The sequence below is a fragment of the Acomys russatus genome, chromosome 17, assembly GCF_903995435.1.
Source record: "Acomys russatus chromosome 17, mAcoRus1.1, whole genome shotgun sequence".
NCBI lineage: Eukaryota > Metazoa > Chordata > Mammalia > Rodentia > Muridae > Acomys > Acomys russatus.
The window spans coordinates 40,867,925-40,880,219 of NC_067153.1; the positions used below are offsets into that span (position 1 = coordinate 40,867,925).

General features: G+C 48.1%; 1 protein-coding gene across 1 annotated transcript in view; it reads right to left on the reverse strand.

The window, feature by feature from the left end:
- The window catches only part of Cacng2 (calcium voltage-gated channel auxiliary subunit gamma 2), a 119,817-nt gene that overhangs the window by 59,434 nt on the left and 48,088 nt on the right, over nucleotides 1-12,295 (reverse strand). The gene's annotated exons all lie outside the window — the stretch shown is intronic.

Genomic DNA, 12,295 nt, shown 5'->3' on the forward strand with positions numbered 1-12,295 from the left:
TCAAATGACAGAAGCAACTCAGACAGCCAATGGGGAGAGGGTACATAAGTGGATTGTGGTCTGTCCTTTTGATGTTCTATGTTCCTAACAAACCTCACTGAGCAGAAGCAGTTCCCAAGATTAGTTATCATGACCACACCAATGACTGACTCTTACATCATAGCCACCGGCTCTGGCTTCTCCAGCTCCACTCCATTGTCCTTTAGAGTGTCTACCTGTATGTCGCAGAGGCCTTTCAATCATCCTAAATGTGGTCTGGTATCTATATTGCTTGGCCATGTTCTCTTCTGTATTCACTTTCTTTTTTATTTTTATTTTTTTCTTTTTGAGATAGGGTCTCGCTGTGTAGCCCTAGCTATCTTGAAACTTGCTATGTAGACCAAACTGGTCTCCAACTCACTGAGACTCACCTGCCTCCGCCTCCTGAGTGCTATTAAAGAAGTGCACCTGCTTGTGTCAATTACTGTTAATGTACTCTGACCAAAGCAGCTTAGGGAAGGAGGAGTTTATTTTGGCTCATAGTCTGAGAGAGCACAGTCCGTAATGGTGTGGAAGCTGGTCATGTCCCATGTGCAGTCAGGAAGCAGAGTAATGCCTGTGGATGTTCAGCTTTCTCTTTTTCATTCAGTCCAACTCATGGAAGGACACGCCCACAGTTAAGGTGGGACTTCCTGCTCTGGTTAACTTAATCTAGTTATCCCCTCACAGGCATGCCCAGAAGTTTGTCTCCTAGGTGATTCTGGATCTGGACGGGCTGACAACATTAGCTGTCTTACTCTTCTCTCATCCCACAAAGTCCTTTCTTGGTATCTCCTGCCACTGCATTCCAGTGTAGGTCAGAACTGTAGGAATAATCCTTGATGCTCTCTTTTCTCCCTTCCCATGTCCAGCCCATCAGATCCTGCACATCTTGTTTCCTGTTGCTACCTTCTCACACTGCCTAAATTGCTAGACTTCCCAGCTGGGATCCTCCTGTTCCCCTCCCAGGATCCTGTCTAGGATGGTCAAGATCAAATCTGATCCCTTCATTCCCAGTACTTCTCACCTCTCAATCTCCCAATGGCTTTTCATGACTTTTAGACAAAAAACAAAACAAAACAAAACTAAATTTACAAGCCTGAGCACCCCACCTGAGCCTTGAACTACTGTCAACCCATTCTATTCCTCAACACTCCTGCCTCACATCCCACACGATGGTGCACTTCAGCCCCTCCATTGCCCTCCCTGAGTCCTTTTCTCCATAGGCGCCTCTGCCAGGTTCACACCTCCATACTCTCCACTTCCCTAGCAACTCAGCCACCCTGGAAGCCTCTCCACCATCTGCTCGCCAGCCAGGCTCCTCGGGGATCAGCTTTCCCCGGTCTACACAGGGAGGGGAGGTACCTTGAGGTGTTTGGTACAGGGAGGAAGGAACCAGGCATGAGCAAACCTCTGTCCCCTAAAGTGCAGACTGGGCATCCAACCTTTAGAGGCGAGGTGTTGGGGTGCAGATCACAGCTGTGGTACTGAATTTGAACGGAGACTAGTCATTTGTGGCTGTGCTGTCTCTCAGACTCTTTCTGAGCTTAGCTCTTACTTAACGAGCTCCCAAGCTCCAAGTACATTTGTATTCAATTGGCTCCTGCTGATGTGTTTTAGTTCCTTGAGTAAGACATTTCATTTTCTAGGTCTCAGTTTGTAACAGCAAGCCTTAGTGACACGGATAGGCATTCCCAGTGCCGAAAGACTGGGAAATCTCAGGTCTTGAACCTGTAGTTGGGCCTGGAATTCAAGACCCTTCCTCAACCCCTCCAGAGGACCTTGTCATTAGCAGCAGAGACACAGCCAGTCCCTGCTGGCTGGCAAGGATCCAGAGATTAACGTCCAGGGTGTTAATGCCCTGATCTGGCCACAGCTGCAGGTGACAACATCTGCTGTGTGAGGCTCCGGTGCCAGAGCTCATGTGGCACCTCCTGGCTGTTGGAGCATCTGTCTTGGGAGGCAGCTTGGGTGGCCTTAAGGCTGAGCTCAGCACATGCTCAGTGGCTGCTGTCAGGCGATAAAAAGCTCTTATTAGGGCCAAGTAATTGACTTGTGCCTTCAGTGTCTCAAGAAAACAACAGGGACCCACCTGACTTGGCTCTGTGCCCAAACGTGCCCAGGGACTGGCAATTGAGTTACTGCTAAAGTGACTAGAAGCTGTGGTCAGTGGTACAAGATATTCATGGCAGAAGACTGGCAGGTAGTGTGGGCCGTGTGCCCTTTTCCCTTGGCACGCAGGATGTGGGAGGAGTTTATTTTGGGTGTGCATATGCGCATGTGTTTGTATGCGTGTGTGGCATGCACATGTGTGTACAAGTACGAATGGATAGGTGTACACATGCATGTACCGGAAAAAGGTCAATGTTGGATGTCTTTTCTATTGTTCTCCACCTTATTATTTATTTATTTATTTATTTATTTATTTATTTATTATTTATTTATTTATTTTTGAGGCAGGGTCTCCTATTGGCCTATAGTTGCTGATTCAACTTGACTGGCCGTACAGCAAGCTCTAGGTATCTTCCTGTCTAAACCTCCCCAGCAATGTGCCATTGTGTGTGTGAGTGTGTGTGTTGAGTGTGTGTGTGTTGAGTGTGTATGTATGTGTGTTGAGTGTGTGTGTGTTGAGTGTGTATGTGTATGTGTGTTGAGTGTGTGTGTTGAGTGTGTGTGTATGTGTGTTTGATGCTGGGGTTAGAACTCAGAATCTTGTGCTTGTGTGGCAAAAGCTTTACCAAATGAGTCATTGTGGGAAAGAATAAGCCTTGTTACAGGTGGGAGCAGTCTTGGCGGGCTTTACCCTTGGGGCACCCCATGAATACCTTGTGACAGACTGAGTGGAGCCATCTTGGGTCTGGAATTCAGGAAGCAGACCTGGGAACCCCACCTGGACTATTGTCTTTCTAATGGACCCTCACCGGGAGAAGGAGCCGGTCCTTCCCACGTGACTCAGGGAGTTGGGGGAGAGAGAACAACAAAGTCAGCTGGGCGAGAGAGCGTGGAGAGAGTGTGTAGAGCAGCGGACCAGCACGTGGGCCAGAGAGACACCTAAGGACCCGTCCCGTGGACCGGAAGGTTCACTCTTTTGTCCCTTTAACCTTTTTCCTTCTTGTATAAGCTAGTTGGGTTGTATAATAAAGTTTAATTGTTAAGAAACAAAGTCAACAAGTCATTGCCACAGCCACGTTCGTTTCCTTTAAAGTGTTCCCTGATACAATAGAGGCCAGAAGTCTGGAGGCAGAGGGAGGCCAGAGAGCCTGCATCTGGTGGTGACTGACAGAGAGTGGCTTGCGTGGGAGCATCTCAATAAGCCAGCAGCTTGGCCTGTTTGATAACCACTTCTCTGGGAGAACAACTCCTGTATGATGAGGGTGGATGACCTGCCCTAAGTCACATCGCCAATAAAGGTGGGTGGGGGGAACGAGATCACACCCAACTGGCATGCCCACATGGCGTTTCCTCCCTGGAAGAATGATGCCACCAACATCTCTGTGTTTGATAGCCTGCTTGTAAGCAGAGATCTCTCAGATCTGCCTGTTTCTCATCACTGTTTGAGTTGCATCTGGGAGACCATGAGAAAGCCGTAAGCAGGAAGAAGGAGGCTGAGCCGTGGGTGAGGTGGAGGGGAAGCACATGGCCGGCATGGATGGAGACTTGGCCCAGATGATGATAATTAGCAAGTATTTGGGATTATGGATGGGAGGTAGCTTGATAGAAGTTATTAGAAGCAGATGGCATTGGGCAATAGGCCCCAACATGGGAAATTGTTTAGGGGGTTAATATCTGCCCTGCCCCAGGTTAACGAAGGCTATTTTAAAAATATAACAGGCGTCTGTGTATTGATTGATTATTAGTGGGTTAGAAAATACTGCTGTAATTATAATTATAGGCATGACAATGAACATTATTAGGCCATACCGATAAATTAAGCACAGTGTATTCCTGCTTCTGCCGTGTTTTCTCATTGACAACAGAAGAGATCACGTGGCTCACCTCCTATTTTTGAAGGCTTTCCACTGAGTTAGCCTAGAAACCCAAAGCTTACAGAGGCCCCAGATGCTTTGCATTGTTGGGCCCTGTCTCCTCCTTTCCTTCTCCCCATCTCATCGCCCTCGCTCTGACCACATTGTTTTTCTGGTAGCTGTTTGAAAGTGCTAAAGCTTTGGGGTTTTGTTTGTGTTTGTTTTCTTTTTTGTTTTTGTTTTCCCTGAAGACCTCAACATATGACATTCTTATTGTCCTAAATTCTTTCCTCTAATTCTTGCCGTGGTGACTGCTACTCAACCTAAGACATATTTTTACTTGAGGAATGTCTCCAAGGACCAGTGAGATGGCACACACACACACGCACGCACGCACGCACACACATGCACGCACGCACGCAGGTCCCTGGACCTCACTGTTCAATCACATGCTTTCCCTCAAAGCCTTCATCTCCTCCTGTCCCTTTTCCTCTCACATATTTCCCCCTCCTTCCCCTCCCTCCCTGCTGCTCCTTCTCTTCCTCCTGCTCTCTTCTTCCTCTTTTCCTCTTTTCTATTATCTCCTTTTCCTCTGGTGCCAGGAGTGGACTCCAGAGCCTCTGGGCTCTGCCCTCAGCTCCTGTAACTTTTTGATGATTTTCTGCTGTCTTGTTCTTTGCAGCCTCAGTGCTGTTTGCTTTTGGTCTTCTCTAGAGCCCCTCCACATTATGGGTCAGCATGGCTCTGCTCACCATGGCACCTCCAGCTCCCCACCTCCTGCCCGCCACATGGCCGACTCTGAATAGTCATTTTAAAAGTTTGTTGAATGAATGCTTGGTTCCTCAAGATTGTCAGCATCAGCCCTGGCAATGTGGTGCCCCACAAGGGTATTTATAGAACCCACTTCCTCCTAATGCAGTTTTTCATTTATTCACCCCTGAGTCATTCCCATCAATATTTACTAAGCACCAACTGGGTGTTGAAGATGTAAAAAGTGGCTGAGAGAAACGTGCCAGCCCACCAGCAGCTCAGTGTGGATAGAGCAGACAGGGAGACACCTGAGGTCAAGAGCCCGAGTTTCTGTTCCCCAGTCATGTTTTCCAAGTTTGACCCATGAGCCTTGTTGTTATAGAGCTCATCCAAATCACCTCAATATCCATCTTGAATGGACAACCTGTTGTTAACCGGAGGAAGCATCTAAGGGCAGGGTGCACCACAGAGAAGAGGTTGCGGTGTTACTGTAGACGGCCATTGCGCAGGTGGGACACGGAGTGAAGCAGGGCAGGCCTACTGAGGCGGGGAGGGTCACCAGCCCCTGCAACTGAGTAGGTGCTACTGAGGCAGGTGGACTAGGTGGATCAAAGGAAGAACAAAGTGACCCCGAGCCTACAGTATCGGTTTGTAGCCTTCTGATCCTCCTCTTCCTTGAGGGACACATGACACCCTTTTTTCTTCTATTCCTGTCTGGGTGACCAAGTCCTCCTCTGTCTGCTCTTCTTTCCTACTCTCCATCCCTGATTCCATCCTTGCTGTTTCTCAATAAGTTTCTAGGGGTCTGCCTTCCCTCAGTCTGGGAGTAATGAAGCTTGGGAGCATCTCTCACCTATCATGTGGGAGAGGAGCTGGTGGGGGTTATTTAACCATTGCTTGCTCAACCTCTCTCCACTCTCAACACAGATGGACAAAGCTGAGGTCCACAGTGGAGGTTGGCTAGCTCCCTAAGGCCACATCATCTGCCTTCCACCTTGACTAGGGAGCCCCTTGCTGCACTCTTGAGAGAGGCGCAGTCCCTGCATGGACCCTCTGCAGTGTCCCCAGCTATGGCCATAGGCAGTTTGAATAGGCACCAAGCATGTGGGCTTCAGTCTCCTGGGCCCAGTTCCAGACCCTCAGTCTTTCAGGTAAACAGATGGAGCAAGCCTTAGTGGAAGGAGGAACTCTAGGAACTCAAATGACGCGGGGCCTTAACCCAGGCCTACCACACCACAACCTGACTACACAGCTGCAACCTGCTCTCAAGTGTCGGCCAGGACGTCAGCAGCAGCTTCCTCACCAGCTGCTCTGAGAACAGGCACAGGCTTGTGTGGGAGAAGAGAGAACGCCACAGCACCCATGGAAGAACTACTCACGGCTGGCTATTCTTATTCTTTCTTGGAACACTCCCAGCGGAAGGCCTGAGAGATGCCCCCACCTCCAAATACCCTCTCTCCGGCTAGTCCCTTGATGAAGAGCAGGGCCTTTCACCGTGTGGAGACACTCAAGCTTGTGACAGCTAAGAGAGCCAGTAGTGCTCTGTGGCAGGCAGCCTGTGGGGCTCAATTGCCCTTGGCCTGTGCCTCAGTTTCCCTATCTTCAAAACCACATCCCACAGGATGACACCGAGCACCAGCGTTTAAGTGTCTGAATGCCAAATAGAGAAGCTGTTTCTCGCCGGCCTGTTTGCTCAGCGCTCCTATTGCTCTTCAGATGTTTTAGCGTTATTTCCAGACTCTCCGCTCAGCCCACAAATCTCACCTCGTCTGCCTTCCCCTCATCTCCATTTCTCTCCCACATCTTTCTACCCCCCTCCCACCCCCAGTCACCTCAAAACACACCAAGTGTTCCCAGGACTCTTGTGTTTGCTGCTCTTCGGCTACCCTGGGATGTCTTCCTCACAGCTACTTCCCAAAGCTTATTTACTCATTTCCAAGTGCAGGGATTACAGGTGTGCACCCCAATAGTGGGAAACAAATGCTTCTTGTATGAATGAATAATTGTTCTACATGCATTTTTGACTGACTGTATTTGTGAAGAGGTGCCTGGTTTCACGGTAGGTGCTTGATACATGTGAGTTTTTCCTTCCTTCAAAAAAAAAATTATGTGTGTGTATGACTATTCGTGTGGACATATGTACATGTGTGTGCATGCACATGAGAGCAGAGGCCAGGAGTCAATCTTGGGTTTTGTTCCTCAGGAATGTTGTCCACCTATTTGTGATTGTTCAAGTCTCGTACTGGCCTTGAACCTGCTAAGTAAGCTAACCTGGCTGAGCAGAGAACCCAGGGTATCTATCCAGCCTCCTGTCTCTGCCTCCCTAGCCCTGCCATCACAAACACACACCATCATGCTCAAAATCTCAATGTGGATCCTAGGGATCAAGCTCAGATCCTCATGCTGTGTGGAAAAGCCTATTGATGGTGCGTCTTACCAGCTCTACCTGTGAGTTTTTTATCCCTTCAATATCAAACTCAAGAGCATGTTTAAAAAGCACATTCCCTCGGGAAGTGTAACATTCTGATTTAAATCTGTACCAGAGGCTGAAGAAATGGCTCAGGGTGATTAAGACTCCCTACAGCTTTTGTGGAGGACCCAAGTTCAATCCCCAGCATCCATATTGGGTGGTTCACGACAACCGCCTATGACTCTGATTTTAAGGTATTTGATGCCTCTGGCCTCCAAGGGCACCGGCACTCACATGCACACAGTAATGTGCAGACACAAACACAAACAGATACACATAATTAAAAAAAAAGTTAGCTTCACACCAGATTCCTGGAAAAAAGAGACCTAGTTGGGAGGCTGAATGAAGTGAGCCAGGGACCCCGTAGGCCGACTTCACTTGCTAAGCAATTTTGCCTCTGGCCAGCTCTGTTTATGTCTCTGTGTGTACTGATTCTCCAGGCAATTGAATTACATTACCCTTTTCATTCTTATAATACGAACAGAATTCAGATGCGGTATTTGATGATGTCTTGTCTATCGCCCAGCTTTGGGACTGCCTGGCTCACTGCGGCAAATTACTGTCAACCAGAGGGCCGCTGCGCCTCTGCCACAGTGCCAGCATTTCCACGGAAAACCCTGGCCATTTAGTTTATGTCTCAGAAATGAATTTTTATTTCATTGGCTTAATCTTTAGAGGCATTCAGAAAATGCCTGCTTATTCCCACGGAGGCTTCTGAGGCAAGATTCTTATAACAAGACCCAAGCTGGAAAAGCTCCTGAAGAGGGAGAAATACAAGTGCTCCCTGCCTGGCTACAATTGCTGTTTGTACCACACCTGCTGAGACAAAGAAGAGCCCAGACTGGATTCCCTCCAGAAACCGGAAGGGTAGCTCAGTCCAAGTTGGGAGGGTGTTAAAATCTTGAGTTCAAGGCTGACAGACCCGGGGAAACAGGGGAGATGAGAGAGAGAGAGCGTCTTCTCCTAAAATCAGAAGCCTGGGAATTGGAGGCTTGAAATGCGTAATGGACTCAGTTAGTGAGGTTTGGAGGTTTGCTGCTATGCCAGGGATGGGGATTCGAACCTGTCTCCTCCTTCCCCACCTAGCACATTCATATTGCCTTAATAACTTGGCACAATTGACTAACAGGGCTGGAGCCTTTGTGGTGGCCCAGGGAAGATACAGTCTTCCCAAGGACACTTTCCATCAGATTGAGGCACAGCTCTGTTTGCAGGCTTGGTCCCAGAGCTAGAAGGGCGTGCCTTGTAGGGACCAATTTTATTGCTATTGTTTCCACTGCACTCGTAAAGGCTGGCTTGCTCTTTAGGGCCATGACCTAAGGTGGTCATCTTAATAATGAAGAATGGTCCTAGCCAGCCTCCTACCCGACTCCATCTCCTATACTCAGACAGAAGGGGAAAGGCAGCCCACACTCTGAGGAGGATGGTCCCCAAGATTTCTTCAGCCTGGCTGTCTGGCAAGGGCTCCTGTGATCCTGGGTGATTGGCAGTGTGGTGGCAGCCATAACTGTGTTGCCAGAGTGAAGTCGCAGGGTAAGTGAGTGCAGTCCACTCAACACAGGGCCCCTCTGAGTATCAGTGAGGGACAGACATGACAAGTGAGAACAGATACCTATGGAGGTCTGCAAAGCCACCTGGGAGAGAAGAGTTGACTAGAGATGACTTTCTCCTCCCCCTTTTCCTCCCTCCCTTCTTTCCTTACTGGAGCCCTTCATACTTTCTTCTTTCTTCATCCTTTACTCACCCATCCTTCCTTTCTTCTTCTTCCCCTCCTTCCTTGATCTTCCTTTCCTATTTTCCACTCTTCCTTCATCCCCTTCTTTCCTCCATTCCCACCCTTTCTTCCTCTGTCATCTGTTTATCATCTATCCATCCTTTATCTCTCTATCATCTATCAACCAGCTGTCTGTCTGCCTACCAATCTTATTACAATAACTGGCTCATGTTCCCTGAGCTCACACTTTATGCTGCCTACTCTTTCAGGGCCACAGCAACAAACAAAATAGACAAAGCTTGCTCAGCTCGGCTTCTTAGACTCTGATGATCTGTATCTCTCCATCCATCTCACACAGTGACATAGAAAATAAAAGTCACTGGGAGTCAGGATCGAAGAATGTCAATCAGAAGGGAAGGTCAGGACCAGAGGAGAAGCAAAAGCCAGCAGGAGGCCAGTGGTCTGTACAGTTACTAGTGTTGTGTGTGAACTGGGTGGGAAGCAGCCAAGGCAGCAAGTGTGTGTGTGTGTGTGTGTGTGTGTGTGTGTGTGTGTGTGCCAGGAATGGAGTATTACTATTCATAAGGGACAGCTCTGCGTCCTATTTTCCCCTTTAATAAAACATGCTCTCTAATCACATGGCCTTATTTAAGCCTCAGGATAATCTCACCATTCAGTTACCGTCACTAGCTCCATTGCACAGATTAAAAAACTGGGTGTTAAAAAACTTAAGAATCTTGCCCAAGATCAAACCTTGAGAGAAATCCTGGGGTGGCCCAGACTCAGAGCCCAGCTCTTCCCCAGCCTACACACTACCTTTCTTGCAGGACGATCAGAAAAGGTAATTAGTGGCCCCTGTGGCAAAGGCCTGATTGTTGTGGGAGAGAGTCTTGGGGGGGGGGGGTGGGAAGTGATCGTAAGAAAATATCATGCCCACATGCAATGGAGAAACTGAAGACAACTTTGAAATCCAGTAGCCTTGAGACATCTGAAATGCCCGCGAAAGGGAAAAGCAGAACTGAGCTGGATCTGACCTGTTCCCTTGCCCTGAAAGCAGTACAGAGAGTTCTTGCTCACAAAAGCTCAATCCTAGGAAGGGAAGAAGAAGCCCCACCCTGGCCCCACCCCCACATCTGCTCCAAGCCTCCTATAAAAGCCCCCCCCCCCCCCCCCCCCGCCCAAGTGGAGGTTCCACTCTCCAAGGTGCTGAAGCAGGCAATTTTCCCCAGGTGCAAAGCTCCTGGGAAACTTTCTTAGCCAGCCTGGAAATCTTCAAATTCACTGGCATGTAATGTCAACCCTGAGAAGTGACTGAGTGACTTTGGGCCCACTTTCTCTCTCTCTCTCTGTCTCTCTCTCTCTGTCTCTTTCTCTCTCTGTCTCTGTTTCTCTCTGTTTCTCTCTGTCTCTCTCTGTCTGTCTGTCTGTCTGTCTGTCTCTCTTTCTGCAGGATCTCACTATGCAGCCTTAACTGACCAGGAACTCACTATGTAGACCAGGCTGGCCTTGAACTCATAGGCGTTCACCGCCTTCTGCCTCCTGAGTGCTGGGCTTAAAGGACTGTGGCACCATGCCTGCCCTAGACTCATTTCTTAAACCTTTTATACCTCCTACTTCTCACCTCCATCTCTTACCTGTAAAATGATTATGAATGATGATGGTGGTGGTGGTGAATAAATTACAGTAATAGTACATGTCCCCCAAAGAGTTGCTGCAAAGATAAACTGAATTGCTACCTCCCTTGAACTTAGCAGTACCTGGAAAGTCTCTCTGTGTCTCTGTCTGTTTGTTTCTGTTTTTCTCTCCCTGTCCCTGCCTCCCTGCCTCTGTCTCAGTCTCTCTCTCTCCTGTGTGTGTGTGTGTGTGCGCGCGCGCGTGTAACTTGGCAACATTCCTTAAGGCAAAGTTGCTTGGTAATGGGGTCATCTCTAAGAGGATAAGCCTGGCAGAACTATGCCATGGATAGACTGAACCCTGGGGGAGCAGCGATGACTGATGACATAAGAAACAATCTTAATCTCCTCCCTTCTGATCACATCCACATGTCAAGACAGAAGCCTGACCCACATCCAGTTTTCTGTTGCATCTTAGAATCCTAAGTGATTTCTTCTAAGGTCTAAGGTCCCAGGTTCTGTGTGCTTTTTGGTTTTTAAACAGCTGTGCAGGGACCCAGAAGTGAGCATGAACCCCAAATCTCCTGGCCCCCTTTGGGGATGTTAGCAATCTAATTAACCACTGTTTACAAAGTGTCTGAGAATCTTCTAGTGAAAGTCGCTGTGGAGATGTAAGCTGTGTACCATTGTTACATGTGCTTATATTTGTTTTCAAAGTTTATGTATTGGCAAGGAGTGGAGGGGGACTCTATTTTCTCCCTTGTTGGGGTGACGCTTTGATGTGAGAATGGGCATTTGTGAGTGTTAAGGCACTCTGTGGAACATGAAGCTCATGATAAAAGATATGTACAGGGGTTCCTTGCTCACGTTTTTTTCTGAGTCTGTAGAAGTCCCACTTTCTCAGACAAATGTAAAAAAAAAAGCATAAGAGCAACCCCCACGCCCAGATTAAAAAGCCAGACATGGTGGCGCACACCTTTAATCCTAGCACTTGGGAGACAGAGACAGGTGGATCCATGTGAGTTTGAGGCCAGCCTGGTCTACAAATTGAATCCAGGACAGCCAAGGCTGCACCGAGAAATCCTGTCCACCCCCCAAAGAAGCAAACAAACCCCAAAACAAGAAGTATAAGGGCAACACTGTGTCCCCACTTAAAAACGCCCAATGTACATTTCAATATGGAACATCCTGCATAGAGCCAGGTCTTTTGGATATAACTCTTCTTACAATGTTTGCTAAAAATCAAGGTTGGAGACAGAAATGAAGAAAGAAGGGTGTCTTGGTTTTTTTCTTTTCTTTTCTTTTCTTTTTTTCTGCTGCGATAAAACACCATGCCCGAAGGAACTTGGGAAGAAAAAGGTTAATGTGGCTTATGGTTCCATATCACTGTTCATTATCAAAGGAAGTCAGGACAGGAACTCAAAGTGGAAAGGAACATGGAGTCAGGAACTAATGCAGAGGCTGTGGAGGGGTGCTGCTTACTGGCTTGCTCATTATGGCTTACCCAGCCTGCTTTCTTATAGAACCCAGGACCACCAGCACAGACACAGCACCACCCCAATGGGCTGGGTCCTGCCTTATCAATTAAGAAAATACCCTACAGGCCTGCCTATAGCCCAGTCTTACGGGGTCATTTCCTCAGTTGAGGCTCCTTCCTCTCCAGTGACTCTAGCTTGTGTCAAGTTGACATAAAACTAGCTGGCACAGCGGGGACGATGTTAACTCCAGGAGTTAACGTTATATTTTGGGCTGATAACACCCACAA